The sequence below is a fragment of the Dasypus novemcinctus genome, chromosome 6 (assembly GCF_030445035.2).
Source record: "Dasypus novemcinctus isolate mDasNov1 chromosome 6, mDasNov1.1.hap2, whole genome shotgun sequence".
In the NCBI taxonomy this organism is placed as follows: domain Eukaryota; kingdom Metazoa; phylum Chordata; class Mammalia; order Cingulata; family Dasypodidae; genus Dasypus; species Dasypus novemcinctus.
In genome coordinates, this window is record NC_080678.1 from 126,976,960 (window position 1) to 126,992,008 (window position 15,049).

General features: G+C 37.3%; 1 protein-coding gene across 7 annotated transcripts in view; it reads left to right on the top strand.

Moving 5' to 3' along the window:
* Positions 1-15,049, top strand: part of NRG3 (neuregulin 3) — a 1,103,107-nt gene that overhangs the window by 907,945 nt on the left and 180,113 nt on the right. The gene's annotated exons all lie outside the window — the stretch shown is intronic.

Consider the following 15,049-nt stretch of genomic DNA (forward strand, 5'->3'; position numbering starts at 1 on the left):
CCTTTATGTCATCTTGAGGCTTATCTTGTTCCTTTAATTGAACCATCTCTTCCTGTTTCTTGGTGTGGATTGTAATTTTTTGTTGGTGTCTTGGCATCCGGCTTACTAGAGTATTTATTCAGGGTGCGGTTTTTCTCTTTAGCTTGGGGCTTCTTGCCATTTCTCCCTTTCTGGTTGTGCAGTAGGAGCAAAGGATGTAGTTGGTGCTGTAAGCTGTGGAGGCTCAAGCTGCCCCTACTGCCCCAGGGACTAATGAAACTTCTCCTAATTTTCTCCTTGCCAGGGGTAGGGACAGAGTCACAGCTGTGTGGAGTAATCCAAGTTGTGCAGGCCTAGACTGTAGTTGCCCAGAGAGACTGATGAAGCTTCCCACTCATTTCTCCCCTGCTTGGCTCTGGGATGGAGCTACAGGTGTGGGCAGTAATCTGTGCAGTGTGGGTCCAAGATGACCACAGCTGCCCCAGTAGACTTCTGATTATTCAGTCTGTGCCAGCCAAATATATCTGCAGTTACCTAGATAGGCTAGTTCAGGGCCCATCAGCTTCCTCCCTGCCAGAGGTGGGGCTGAAGCCTAGGCTAGGACTGCAGGCTGATCTGAAATTCACCAGCACTGTGAATTTCAGTCCACCCTACTTCCCCTCATGCCAGGTACAGTGTTAAGATGGAAGCTCCCGGCCCCTTTCTGACTTGGACAGGTTCAAACGTCAGCTGTTCTTAGGTTTATACTTTGGGCCGCTGAATTTACTCATCAGTACCTGAAACTGGTGCTCAACTGTCTTTTCATCCCCTGTTTTTGGGAGGTGGAGCTTTCAATTCCAGCTGCAGAAAAGCTCCTGGTGGCTTGCACCTCCAGTAGAGGATGGGCACCGGCCTTGTGTGGAGTGCTCAACTTAAGACTCTTCTCTGCAGATGGGCAGTCTCTTCCTTCCATTCCTTCAGGGGTGTTGCAGGATGCTCTTGGTCCCCTATAGCTCCCAAACAGGTGCTTCAGCTAGCTCCAGAGAGCTCTGGGTGTTTACTAACTGCCCTGTAGCACAAGCTGGATTTAGGAGTGCATCTTGCTGGTTGTTCCTCCAGTATATTTTTAATCTTATTTATTGTGTCTTTCATTCCCATAAGATCAGATATTTTTCTGTGTATGATTTCAAATTCTTCTTTGTGCTTACCCAGTGTCTTCTTAATATCCTTAATCTAATTAGCCATCTCATTGAATTTATTAAGGATATTTGTTCGAACACCTATGATTAGTTGTATCTATTCCTCTATGTCATTTAGAAGCTTAACTTATTCCTTTTACTGGGTCATATCTGTAACCTGTTGTGAAGCTGCCCAAATTACCCCAGGAATCAGTGAAGATTCTCTCACCTTTCTTCTCTGCCAGGGGTGGTGATGGATCATCTAGAGTACCCAACAATCTAATCCATTAGGGCTGAAAGCACCCGCAGTTGCCCTGAGAAGCTGAGGGAATCTTGTCAGTTCTGCCCCTTAAAGTGCCCAACAAATCTGTCCATCTAAACCAAAAGCACCTACATTGCCCAGAGAGTCTGAGAAAACATCAGCCCCCTCCTACCCTATTGGAGGTTGGGGGTGTAGCCCAACAGTTCAGTCCATGCAGGCTGAAAGTGCCTGCCATTGTCCAGAGAGGCTGAGGAATCATAACTCCCCTCCTGTCCTTTTATAGGTGGGCCTCATCCAATCAGCTGGTCATCTTAATAGGAAGGACTGAGAGTTCCTGGAATCAGAAGGAATTCTGCCTTAGACTACTCCTTCCACTCATCCTTAAGCTTCCAGCCTAAGGGATTCAAAGATTCAACATCACTCTCAGAAGTTCCAGCCAGCCTGTCCTATGGATTTCGAACCTGCCAGCCTGCATGATTGCATGAGCCAATTCCTTATAGTAAATCCCTTTTGCATTGGTATTTTTTTCATATAACTTGGCAATTCTGTTTCACTGGAGAACCCTGGCTGATACAGCTACCATGTCTATGACGGGAAATAAAGGGGAGGGAGGGCATTACTCATATTAGAACCTCAGAAGAAAGGTCTCCTGTGCTGAAATTCGGGTTTCTGAGGAACAGGTTCTGAAGTCTTGGTCCTTAGAGGCCAGGTGGAGCTGGTGTCTTGAGGGAGGGGCTGTGATGAGGTTCGATGAGGTGGGAAGACTACAAACTAGACTTAAGTGCTCCTGTGGGTGGGAGCTGCCCCTGCTACCTTGACAATCACAGGAATCACAGGAAGCCACACTCTCCAGCTGTTTCAGTCTCCCCAAACTTTTGTTTCTGCCTCTCCGAGTTAGCAAACCACTGAGATTCAGAATACACATCCAGCTGGGAAGCCAGACTGATCATAGGCTCACCTCAAGATTCCCTTCATGTGATTCCCTCTGTTAATGTTCACAGAGTTGCATTGCCTGTTTTCTACAGTCTGAACACAGTTGTTTTCTAGTTATTTAAGGTAGGAGGGTAGTTTGGTCTCATTTATTCTAGTATAGCTGGCAGCAAAAATTGCTTGATTATGTCTGCTTTTTCCTATTTTTTTTTCTCAAGGAGTTTATTAATTTTATATCACTATCTTATTCTTTTACTGAGTGCCATTTTCTCACTAATATTTTTTGTAATATGTTTTCATTTTAACTGAAGTAAATTTTTTATGATTTTCTTTAATGAGTTTTGTTTATGTTAAACTCTCTCTTTCATTCACTGTCTAAATATATCTTTACTTGCCTCATTCTTAAAAGGTAATTTCGCTGGCTCTAGAATTCTAGTCAGGCATCTTATTTTCTTCCAGCACAGTGCAACTATTATTCCACTATCTTCTGACTTGAATTGTTGCTAAAAGCCTGTTATTCTAATCTTTTTAACTGATTTTAGTCTTTCCTTTGTCTTTGAAAGTCTGGAGTTTCACAATAATAAATATTGTATGCATTTCTTTATTTTTCACTTGGAATTTTTAGGCTTCTTAAATCTGTGATTATTTTACTGTTGCTGGAATTTCTTATCCATTCTGCCTTCAAATATTGTCTCATTTTCTTTCATTTCTCCTGTCCTATGGAGACTTTGAACATATGTTATATCTTCTCTTGCTTTCATTTCTCCTAACTATTGTTCACTTATTCCATGTTATAGTTCCTTTCTTGTATTTTGGATAAATTCTTATTATTTATCTCAAGTTTCTTTTTACCTATGTCTAATCTAGTATTAGATCTATCATTTATAAATCTTAAGTTTTTTTCTCAATCAATTCACTTTTTGTCTTTATAGATCTACTATCACAATGAACAATGCCATATTATGTAAAGATAATTTGCAAATCGAAATTTTTTTCTTAAAACATAGCAAGCTGCATTAAAAACATTTCTGATATTGAAAGAATATCATTTTTTTTCACTGTGGGTTCTTGAGCATATCATTTTTCAATTTGTATTATATATATTAGTTATAACTTTATTTATATTAATTAAATGTTACTGGTATTAATATTTATGATATATATATATTATTTTGTCAATATTGACTTTGAAAATTATGCTTGTAATTTTTTTTTGAGGACTTAGAAGAAAGTGCATTCTCCTGAGAGCATTTACATTTACCTGTCATAGAGACAAGTCCTTCTAGCCAGGGTCACTTTATATTCATTTCGTGGGATTTTACTCTTCAGATAGAAAAGGATTTTGGTTATGGCTTTCAGGGACTTTTATTTTCTACTTCACTATCATTGCAGTTTTCTCTGCTGTTTCCTGAGGGTAGGGAATGATAGCATATTTTTTTTTCTGCTTTATCTTTATCCTGAATTTGTAGATCTTTTATGATCTAGCTTTCTTGTTGAGGGACTGCAGTTAGTGTCCTCAACTTGGGTAGACCTTGGAAGTTCAAACCAAACTTCCGTTTTTCTATGACTGGTGACATTCCTTAGGGCAGAAGAGGCTTCAGTGCTGTGTACTTCTACAGTGTTGTTTATGTCACAGTGCTTACCTAAATATTCACTTTAGAGTTCCTTATTTTTTCAGATAATTGATGCTTCTAAGAAAAATTTAAAAACAAATTTTACTTAATTTTGTAATAATAATTTATCCTAATCTTCTCAGTGGGAAGGTTGATCTGAATGATCAGCTCATGACAGTAGCTGAAGCACAGGTTCTCATGGTAAATTTTCAGGTAGCGTGGCATTGGCCTTATCTAGTCTCTATGCCTTACTCCTTTGCTAACACCCCACCAATAAAAAAGGAAACTAGTAAAGTATTTTTAGTTAACATCTCCTACTTTTCACCAAACAGCCATTTTTTTAAATTAGAGAAATTGTCTGCAGAAAAAATTATGCATAAAATACAAGATTCCCATACACCACTCCACCATCAATATCTTGCATTGTTGTGGAACATTTTTTTCCTCCAATTTTCTAGGTGAAATTTTATTTTTTTAATGTAGGAAAAAGTGTATATTTTTATATCAGTTTTACAAGATGCTCAGTAACATAGAATGATAACTACAATAACAACGAATCTGCTTTGGTCAGTGGTTACACTCCCCCAGTTTTGTGCATTCCTCCGTCTTGAGTGATTTGGGCGATGTCTGCTCTGAATGCTTCAGGCTGAGAGGGGACATAGATACTATGCGGCAGCAGAATGGAATTGTTCAGCTTACAGTTGAAGACACTCCTTATTTTGAAGTGGCGCTGTTCCATCTTCATCATTTGTTAGTTGTTCAGGGCAAGCCTGAGAACTGGAGAGTAGGAGTTGGCCACATACCTGCAGGGTTTCAGGGTTCAACGGGCATGAACGATCTTAAGTCTTTTGAGAACTATCTATACTTAACAGGTAAATTGAAAATTCAAATACACAAAGTAGAAGAATCATGAATAGGGGATTTATAAATGAGTGTAACTATGTTATTTGGGGGACATAAATTTTCATATTTTCCCGTAGAGTCTGCTGAGGGGATGCTAATTCCATGAGGTTGTGTGGCTTGCCCATGGTATCGGTATGTCCCTAGAGCCCTCTGGAGCTCTGTTGTTTGAGCCTTTGTTGACTGTGGCCGTTTGTGAAGTCTGGCGAAGACCTGCAGAAGTGTAATCTCCAGAAAAACCTCTTGACTCCCTTTTAAATCACTTAGCCACTCCCAGCCCTAAGCAACCAACCATATACTTTCTTTCTCTCTAGATTTGCTGTTATGGACATTTCATATAATTGGAATCATATAACACGTGGTATTTTTGTGACTGGCTTCTTTCACCTAACACAATATTTTCAATGTTCACCCACATTGTAACATATATCAGCACCTCGTTCCTTTTAATGGATAATTAATATTCCATGCCATGTTGTTTATACATTCACCAGCTTATGAATATTAAGAATAATGCTGCTATAAACATTCATCTACAAGTTTTAGTGGAGATGTGTGTTTTCATTTCTCTGGAGTAAATTCCTAGGAGTAGAATTGATGGGTCATGTGGTCACTCTGTGTTTAATCATCTGAGGAACTCAGGCTATTTTCTATCATGGTTGTAGTCTTTCACATTCCCACCAGCAGTATATAAAGGTTCAGCTTTCTCCACATTCTCTCCCACAATTGTAATTATCTGACTGAGATTCTAGCCATTCTAGTTGATGTGACGTAGTATCCCATTGTAGTTTTGATTTGCATTTCCTTGGTGACTACTGACGTTGAGCTTCTTTTCATGCTTACTGCCCCACCATTTTTTTGAAATCTCTTTCATTTGCATGATCAGGCTATACAAATTAATATGTATTGTTTTAATTAGAGCAGTTGCAGGTTTATAGAAAAACTATACAAAAAGTTCAGAGTTCCCATATATGCGCCTCTAGGACACACACTAAAGGAAAATGTCAATAAGGGAAACTGTGATTGACTTTATATTTAGTTTTTTTTTTTTTTTATAAACATTCTCAATAAAGCCTAAAAATCTTTCCCTCATTCCTATATCACAAGTCAGTAGAGGAGGTTCCAGGCTGTGGGTTCCAAGATCGACATCTGTTCTGTTCAGGGAACCACCAGTATGTAAGAAGTGAGGCTCAAGGACGCCCCACTTAAATACAAACCTAAGGATTATTTCAGACTTTCCAGCAAGTTCTGGAAAAGGCACTGATTTTAAGAAGTTCTTGCTTCAAAATGCTGAGATGCTATTTGAAGTTGTCCTGTGCCATTAGGACATAGTTCCAAAGCAGCTAAACAAGAAGTGAAATGGAAACTGATAAAGGAATGGCGACTGGAAGACTAGAGGCAAATGATGCAAATGGCAGTCACAAGGGGGTTCTGGAATCAGGGCAACAAAATTGAGACAAGTTCCATGTTTCCCTTCAGTTTTGACCACCAATGTATCATAGACAAATTCAATACATCAAGTAAATAACCTCTCAGTTCCTCTTTGGCATGAATGTTGATGGTTTTAGTGTTTAAACATTTTGCTCCTTTTCTGAATACACTTGAAGGAGTTGTCACCATTTTATCTCTGCCCTTTCCCACTTTAATTTGAGGGAATAATAGCTCTCTAGAGCATCTCTTATTGCCAAAGCCCTAATTTGTTGTTAGACAAAAATGTCTTGAGAGGAAGTCACCACCCTCATATGAGTTTTAGCCTTTTGCTTTTGCAAATGTTTACACTACCCTTCCAACAGTTTATTTCCTTCTAATCATGTTTAGCTGATAAACAAAATGTCTGTCAAAGTACATAAAAAGAAAGATGTTATAAAAATGAAATGACATCTAATTTTTTAAAAACTTATTTTCGTGGCACGTTGACTTATTTATTTTCATTACGTCTGAGATATAATAATTGCATTTTCACTATAGTCAATGTGAACAAATAAAATTTCAAGCCCTCTCTAAAAGAAACTGACAGTCATTGAGGCACTTAGTACCTGGAGATTTCCTAATGTTTCTCAATACCTTTCAAAAACCTTGTGGGCAAATCATCATCCCTACCCACCTAATGAAGTCTCAGAGGATGCCATGTGTCCAAGGTCCATCATTGTTTGCGGCAAGGCTAGGATGTGGATTCAAATCTGTGGTACCACAAAGGCTAAGGAGTCTCTTCTATCCTTGAGTCTTAAAGTTGGTCCAAGGTCAATGACGTGGGTCTCGCCTGAGCACTTGTGAGAAATCCAGCGTCTCAGGCTGCATCTCAAACCAACTGCATCATCATGTCCAGGAGTCAGAATCTCCAGAATGCCTAATGAATCTCAGGTATATTAAAAACTGAGAAGTGCTGATAAAGCATGCCTCCAAAACAGTTTGCTCCGATTTCCTATAGCTTCTCTTACATGACCATAAAGGTAATTATGTGGTATACATTAAAAATAATTTTATTTTTGATTTTCCCATTAAAAAATACGTCCTTTTTGTTGGAAAGCTTCATGATCTCATAGTGCCATTCACTCTTTTCAGATTCGTTTACTTTTTAAAAAATATTGTCTCTTCTCACAGACTGCTCTTTTGCTTCTTCAACTGAGCATATGCAATACCTTTTTTCTCCAGCAAGTCGGCTTCCTTTATTATAAGGTGGCACATAGATCTGATGGTACCCTATTTATTTGTGTTGGGAGAAAATATTTACAGGTTAATTCAAAGATTCTGCACATACTTCCACGTTATTTTTCCTGTGTCTTGGATAATTGCTCTTATTTAAGCCCTGGAGCATGATTATGTATGCATTTGTAATAAAAGGAAGATCAAGATATCAACTGATGATTTCAAATAAGCCCTTAGAGTTATTCTTCTAGCTTGTAATACACACTTTATATTTACACTGTGTACTGCTCAATTAAATCTGAATGATACAAGATTTTGCTAAATCATTTTACTAAATGTTCTAGGAAATAAATATCCAGACTGATTTAAATTCAGTATAGAAGTTGGATTTTATTCCAATTTACCATGAAGAATTAAGAATCATTTATTATTTCCTTTGGTCAAATAGCATCATAAAATTGAAAGAAGATTTATATATATATATGTAAATATGGTATGGGGGTGGATGTATATGGTATCTATATATGCATGTATATGCATATTAGTAAATACATATATGCATAAATTTGCATATGTGTGTCCTTTCATGAAGATTATGTGTGTCAGGTGTTTTTTTAGATAGCCTTAGAATTAAAAAATATTTCCAATTAAACCTGTCTTCTCTAATTTCTCATAAATGTTTCTCCATTTTTTTCTGCAATGATAAAATCTTTACCTACTCATGATTTAAAAATTACTTATGCTTCACTTGTAAATTCAACCTGAAACTTAGAGAATTAGGGCTAGTTCAAAATTGACAGTATTAATTTTGTAGCTATTTATTGATTTCTTTTTTCACCTGTGCCTCTGCTTGGGATAGGATGGTAAAAACTGATTTCATCTCTGCCCTCCTGGAGTTGACTACATTGGATTGAGACAGAGATAAAAACCCTGAAATTAATATGCTACTATGTGATGGGGTCAGTGTTGCAATGATATCTCCTCCTAAGAGCTTCCACTTGGCCTGAGCCTTGAGGGAATGTGAGGAATTTTCCAAGCAGGTAAGTGGGCATGGTGCTGAGTGAGGAATGAGGGCACCCAGCTGGCGCAGTAACTGAAGGGAAGTTCAAGGCAGACACAGCATGCCATGTAAAGAAGGGAGCAGAGGTGAGAAACCATTTGTGATTGGCAGAACAATGGCCCCAATATTTTCAGACCCTTATTTCCATAAACTAGTTACATGGCAAAGGGAATTAGCTATCAGATAGAACTAAGGTTGCTAACCAGCACATTTTCAATAGATTATTCTGGATTATCCAGGGGGGTCCAGTGTAGCAGAATCCTTATTGTGGAAGAGGAGGGCGAAAGAGAAGGTTGGAGTGAGGTAATGTGAGAAGAGCTGCACCGACTGCTATTGGCTTTGAAGATGGGCGACGGGGCCACAAGCCAAGGCGTGTGGGCGGTCTCTAGAGGCTGCTAGGGCAGGGGACAACTCCTCTCCTAGTTCCCCCAGAAAGCAGTGCAGCTCTGCTGAAATCTTGAGTACAGCCCAGGGAGACCCGTTTTGAATGTTTGTCTTCCAGAACTGTAAAATGATATATTTTAATTGCTTTAATCCACTAAATGTATGGTAATTTGTTACAACTGCCATAGAAAACTAATACGACACTGAAGAACCAGTCCTGCCCCAGTAATGTTCACCATTTATTGAGTGCTCGTCATGTGTGACACATTGTGCTCTGGATTGTATGTTTTACCTCCAACCCTCAAAGAATTTCAGTTCTGTACAGGAGGGAAGAGATAGACGACAAGTCTCAAGGCACATTACAAGTCAGGGATTCCAACCCAAGATTCTCCATCACTATTCCAATTCTCCTTTTTTATCAATTATAAAATATGCCACTCGTATTATGCATACAAATTATGTATGTGTAAAATATGAAAAACAAGAATATCTGTGTTTCCATCTACCTAACTTAAAAAAATATAATTTTATCAACTCTACTGAGTTTCCCTGCATTTTCTCTGAGATCTAAATTGCTCTAGGGGATAAAGAGTGTTTAAAATTTGTGAATTTATCCCAATATTTATTTTTAAAAATATAGAACTTTATTTAAATAGCAAAATATTGCATGCATGTATCAGTGATTTTTCAATTCAACCTTATAATTCTGTGATTTTATCCAAGTTGATTAATGTAGCTTAGAGCATTTTCTTTCATGATCTATTTGTCCTTTAGAGGTATGATGAACATTTGTTATTTTCAGTTTTTGCTTTTATGATTGCTGCTGCTAGAAAAATTTTATGTACAGCTCCTGGTTCAGGTGTACAAAAGTTTCTCTGAGTGTTGACTGTCCTGAGGACACTACTGATGGATTGTAAGAAATGTTCACATGTAATTTTAAAAGATAATGCTTAGTCGGTTTCCAAATTCTTCTCACTAATTCACACCCCTGCCTTCACAATCTGCTTTCCATTACCTTGTCAACAAATAGTTTTTATGCATTTAAATTTAGGCTAATCTAATGCATATTACATGGTATTTCATTAACCTGATTATTGCTTGGGTCTTTTTCTTTTTTTTTTCCATATAATTGATTGACTTTTACATTTCTTCTTATGTGAAAAGCCCACTCAAATCTTTGCTGCTTTTTCATTTTGCTTCCTAAATGTTCTTCACATAATCAGGATAGTAATTTGTCAGTTACGTGTACTGCAAATTATTTTCCCAGTCTGCAGTTTCATCATACTCGACTGTGTTTTGATTAACAGAAGTTCTTAACTGTACTGTATTTCAAGTGGTCAGACTTTGTCTTTAGGGCACTTTGTGTTTTCTTTAAGTAATCCTACCCTGATGTCATAGAGATGTTCCACTTTTCTGAAAGGGTTAACAGTCTGCTCTTCATATTTAAGTGGCAAATCCGCTTGGAATTGGCTTTTGTAAATGACTGTGTAGTGGGTAGCCAATACTATTTCTCTCCAAGTGGTTGTTTTTAAAGAACTCTAAGCAGAGATGTTGCCTCAAGTCTAGTTTTGCTCAAGAATGGGCTAGGCTAAAATGGTACTAAAGAAAATGTAGCCAATAAAGAAACTTACTGCAGTGGCCCAAGAAAGAGATGCTGAGGGCACAGATTAGGAAATGGCAGTAGAGAGGATGGGAAGCTATAAAAGATATTCAGGGGTCACAACAGAGGTAGGGTTATCTGATTTTAATGGTAATTTAATAAAAATTTAGTCTTCAGTTTTCCATGATTTTTCAAAAGGAAACATCCCACGGCCCAGTTGTGGAGTGCTGTCCCTGAGTGTTTTCTGCATTGAATGCTTCAGATATTTGCAGGCTTCCTTCTCTTCCTTCCTCCAATTCTCTGCTGAAATGGCACTCGTTCCAAAATGGCTGCCTTTGATTACCTTTTCTAAAATAACAATGTCTCTCTCTCAGGCATATGCACATTCAAGCACCCGGCAATGCTGGCCTTCTTACCATGAGTTATATTGCTGTATGTATTTATTATGATCTTGGCATGATTGTTTTTATATTTTCTCTTTGTTTTCACTGGAATTAAGCTATATGAGGACAGCGACTTTGTATGTTTGTTTACTGCCAAATCCCCAGGGCACATACCAGGACCAATGAATACTACTAAATATTCATTGAATACATATGTTGTAGCAGTTGTGAGAGGCTCAATTATTTGTGTATAGAAAGGCCAGGACTGAGGAGTGATTTTGAGAAGGAAAAATGGTTTATTGACAGCCGGCTGGACTCGGGAGCTTTCTGTTGCAAACCCGAGCCCTGAACAAGAATTTTGAGTTCCTTTTATACAGAGGAAGGGCTAAATCATTCTTTGTTTCAGTTCTCAATAGGTTTGAATTAGCATATATATCTTTCACATCCTAGGTAAGCTTTTAGCATGGACTTTATACTTTCCAGATAAGCTTTTAGCACATTTGGTTTGCATTTTCTCTGAATATTTAAAGTTTATAGAGTTTGCATTGATAATGTGTTTCCTGGGACTGGAGTCGTTGCCATGGTTACCAAGGGCAGGACTGCAGCCTCTCACCATCCCACACCCACAAGTCAGGACAGACAGCTTAGGTTAAGGTTATCTCCGAAGAGAAAAAGAGCCTCCCACCCATAGCCCACATCATTTCCCCCCCTTATGCCGAAGCTTAACTTGCTAAGCTTTGACATAATTATTGTTGGAGCGATGAGGTGGGTGACTGTTTGTTGTTGTGATTGATTACTTTACTTATTAATTTTTACAGTATCATCCAGGACTTTGTTTTTAGAAGTTTAGAAGTTTTTATTCTGGACAGCAGAATCCTGGGGCGGGGCTCCCCTGCAGTCATCCTGGGGCCACCGGCGCTCACATGGATTTCCAGTCAGGTTCCAGATCCATCTATTAATTTTGTTTTACCCTTAAAGAGTTTACACCCTTAATCTCAAAGGGGTGCTGAAGGGAGATGATCTCTCTTCTGTACCTGCTTCCTGTTGGCCATGGGCTGTAGTCATTGCCTAACAAGGTATAAAACTCTTATTTTAATTGGAGGAAGTTGGATCTGGCATTCTGTATGAAGCTGGATGAAGTTTTCATATGGTTAATAAGATGTTCATTCTGAAAGAAACAAACTTAATTAAAATTTTGGAATATACGTTTTTAAAAGAGGACATTGGATTACAGAGGTAGATAAGGTTAGGTGCTTATAAAGATGGCACCCCTTTTTAAAAGCTGGTGGGAACAGTATATATATATATATTTTTTTTTTCCCCCCCTAAGGTATTTTTAGAGAGAAATTGCAATAGATACTTAGTTTTGTTTTGAAGATGCATTTCAGACTGTTTAATAATTGGCACTCATGTGTTCTGTTAGATGCTCCTGATGAACTGGCACCTTTTGGACAGTTGGTTTCATTCAGGATTAGTGCACTATGATGGAAATTTTCTGAGTTTTTAGCTGTGGGAGTGTATCAGAACTACAGAATAAAGTTTTTTACATTTTGGTTTTAATAGTACAATTTCTGATAATTTTGACTTTTTAGTAGGTGACCCATTATAACAAGCAAGCTTCATTTTTGCTACACAGTAGAGTACAGTAGAATAGTAAGTTGGCTGAGCCTGGCTAAGACCGTGGCCTTATTTTATAGACATGTTTATTAATTATTTAGAAAATAAAGTTACCAGGAATCTAACATGTCTAATATACTTTTGTACCTGATCCAGAATAGAAAAGATAACATTATAATTATTAGGCATATATTTAGTACAGGATAAAAGTACAGCACTTTAATATTACTTAATGCATAAGGATTCTGAGTTGCAATGAATAGTTTTAAGCTTCAGGTTTGTAATACTTTACATGTTATCTCTCCATGGGAGCAGGCCATAATGCCAACTGTGTTTAAGTTTTACTTACAGTACCCTGGTATCATGGCTCCACTTAGCATGTTCTTCACACAGTGAGCAAGTCACAGCATCGTTGATTCTAAGAGAGAGTTTTCAGTATTCTACCAGCCTGGTGCATAGTGCTCTCTGGCACTATGGAACAGTGCCAGTCTGGAGGCGATATCCATTGTACACTTGGCTGTTCCGAGTCATCATTGGCTGCTGCAGGAGCTTGAAACTGCAACGTAGTTTCCATCGATTTCAGGAGCAGAACCAGAGGCTGATACAGCAAATGTTTCTAATTGAGGGGTCAGTGACCAGCCTAGCCGATAACTCACATGGCAACCTGCAATGTATTCAAGGCCTGGTTTGAATGCACAAAAGAGTTTGACAATGTTAAAGTTTATTCCTTGTTTTTATATGTATATTTTAAACAATTTAATGCAACACATCATATATCAAATGACTATTTACTTATACAATTTTACTATTAAGATAATAGTAGGTATTTTACTTTAGTAATAGAGGGAAAAAACTATTTTTCATTGTTAAAATGAAAACAGAAGATTCCCAATAGAATCAAGATAACTTTTTATTACCATTTACTTAAATATGCACCTTGCGGTAGCCTTCAGACAGGTTTTATTACCACGGAGTTATTCTTTACAACTAATACCAATCCAAGTTTTTAGTTAACAATAACTTCTAGAACTAGAATTATTTAAGCATTTTCAGTTTGGAGGATGTTTTACAAACTCTTTATAATTGACTATAACCACATTGACCTTATGTTTAAATAAATTCATTAAATACAATTACTAACCAAAGAAATTAATTTATTTAAGAGAGCATATCTACAATCTTTTTCCTTTAGCTTAATTTTGTTAACATGAACTTACAATTTTTATTACTCTAAAGATTTTGTACATATAATGTTAATTTATTTAATGGGCATTTTATAAACTATGGGAGATTATACTCAAGCTAAATAAAATTGTAACCATTATAGTTTATGCATGGAATGTTCTCTTTTTTTTCTTTACAGGAAGCTAAAACTTCTTTTCTTTGTTTAAGTTATGAAAATGAATAATTTTTAAAAGCATACTGACTACCAGGTTTTAAAACACATTACACAATTACCTAATTTGTTTAATCATAATCCAGGAAAGATCTCTCCATAGTTTTTATGGACTTTTCTTTACTTACTGAAATTTGTTAACAGAGCCACTAATTACCTTTATATTATGGCTGACAAAAGGTTTAAACTGGGAAATTACAGGGCAAATTGATTCTTAATTCCCCAGCCTAGTAGATAGGTCTAAGCTGCCTCACCTAGTTGTGCCCTCAAAGCTCTTGCAAAGAGGAGGGCCTTTCCCAATAGTTCCTATAATCAGATTTCTATATGACCTTTCTATCCTGCTTAGTCTAATTTGGGCTCCAGGAATATTATTCACATATATAACTGCTTATTTATGTTTTAACAATTTGAATAGAGCTCTTTTAGGAATTTTCATTTGTTAATTTGATATTATCATCCTGATGTATGAAAACATACATTGAGCAAATAGGCAGACACAAATAGAGTTAGACACAGAAACACAACTCATTGATGTTACTTATAATTTGCATTATTTTATATACTGTTTAGCTTAATTTGGGGTCCAGAAATACATATTACTTATATAACTGCATATTTAACCTGAACAACTTGAGCAAATAGGCAGACATAAATAATTTGACACAAAAACATATCTTTAATTACTTAAAACTTCCATTTTTTTACAAAATAAGTGTGACTGCAAAACATTTCAAAGACTCCTGAAACTTTTTTTTAATTTGCACTGTGACTGTGTACTTTTACACTATTGTATCAAGTGATAGCCTCCTTTCTTTAGACAAGTTTACAGTTCTAAAACATTCCAAAGTATTTCTACAGTCTTACAGAGAGAGAGATTCGGAAAAGTAAAGAACCTGGGCAGAATGCAAACGTATTTTCGCCTTTGACACCCTAGGGAGGGAACTTTACTGCATTTATTTTGATCCCGCTTTTCATCATCTTCACCTCCCATCCTCCAGGCAGTAGGGTGCACAGTGATCAAATAGGAATGTGGCTTATGAATAGAAGGTGTGGACTCACTGGAAAGGGGCAAGCCGCTCCCCGCTTTCCAGCTTTCCACCAAAATGGGCTGACAGAACTTAA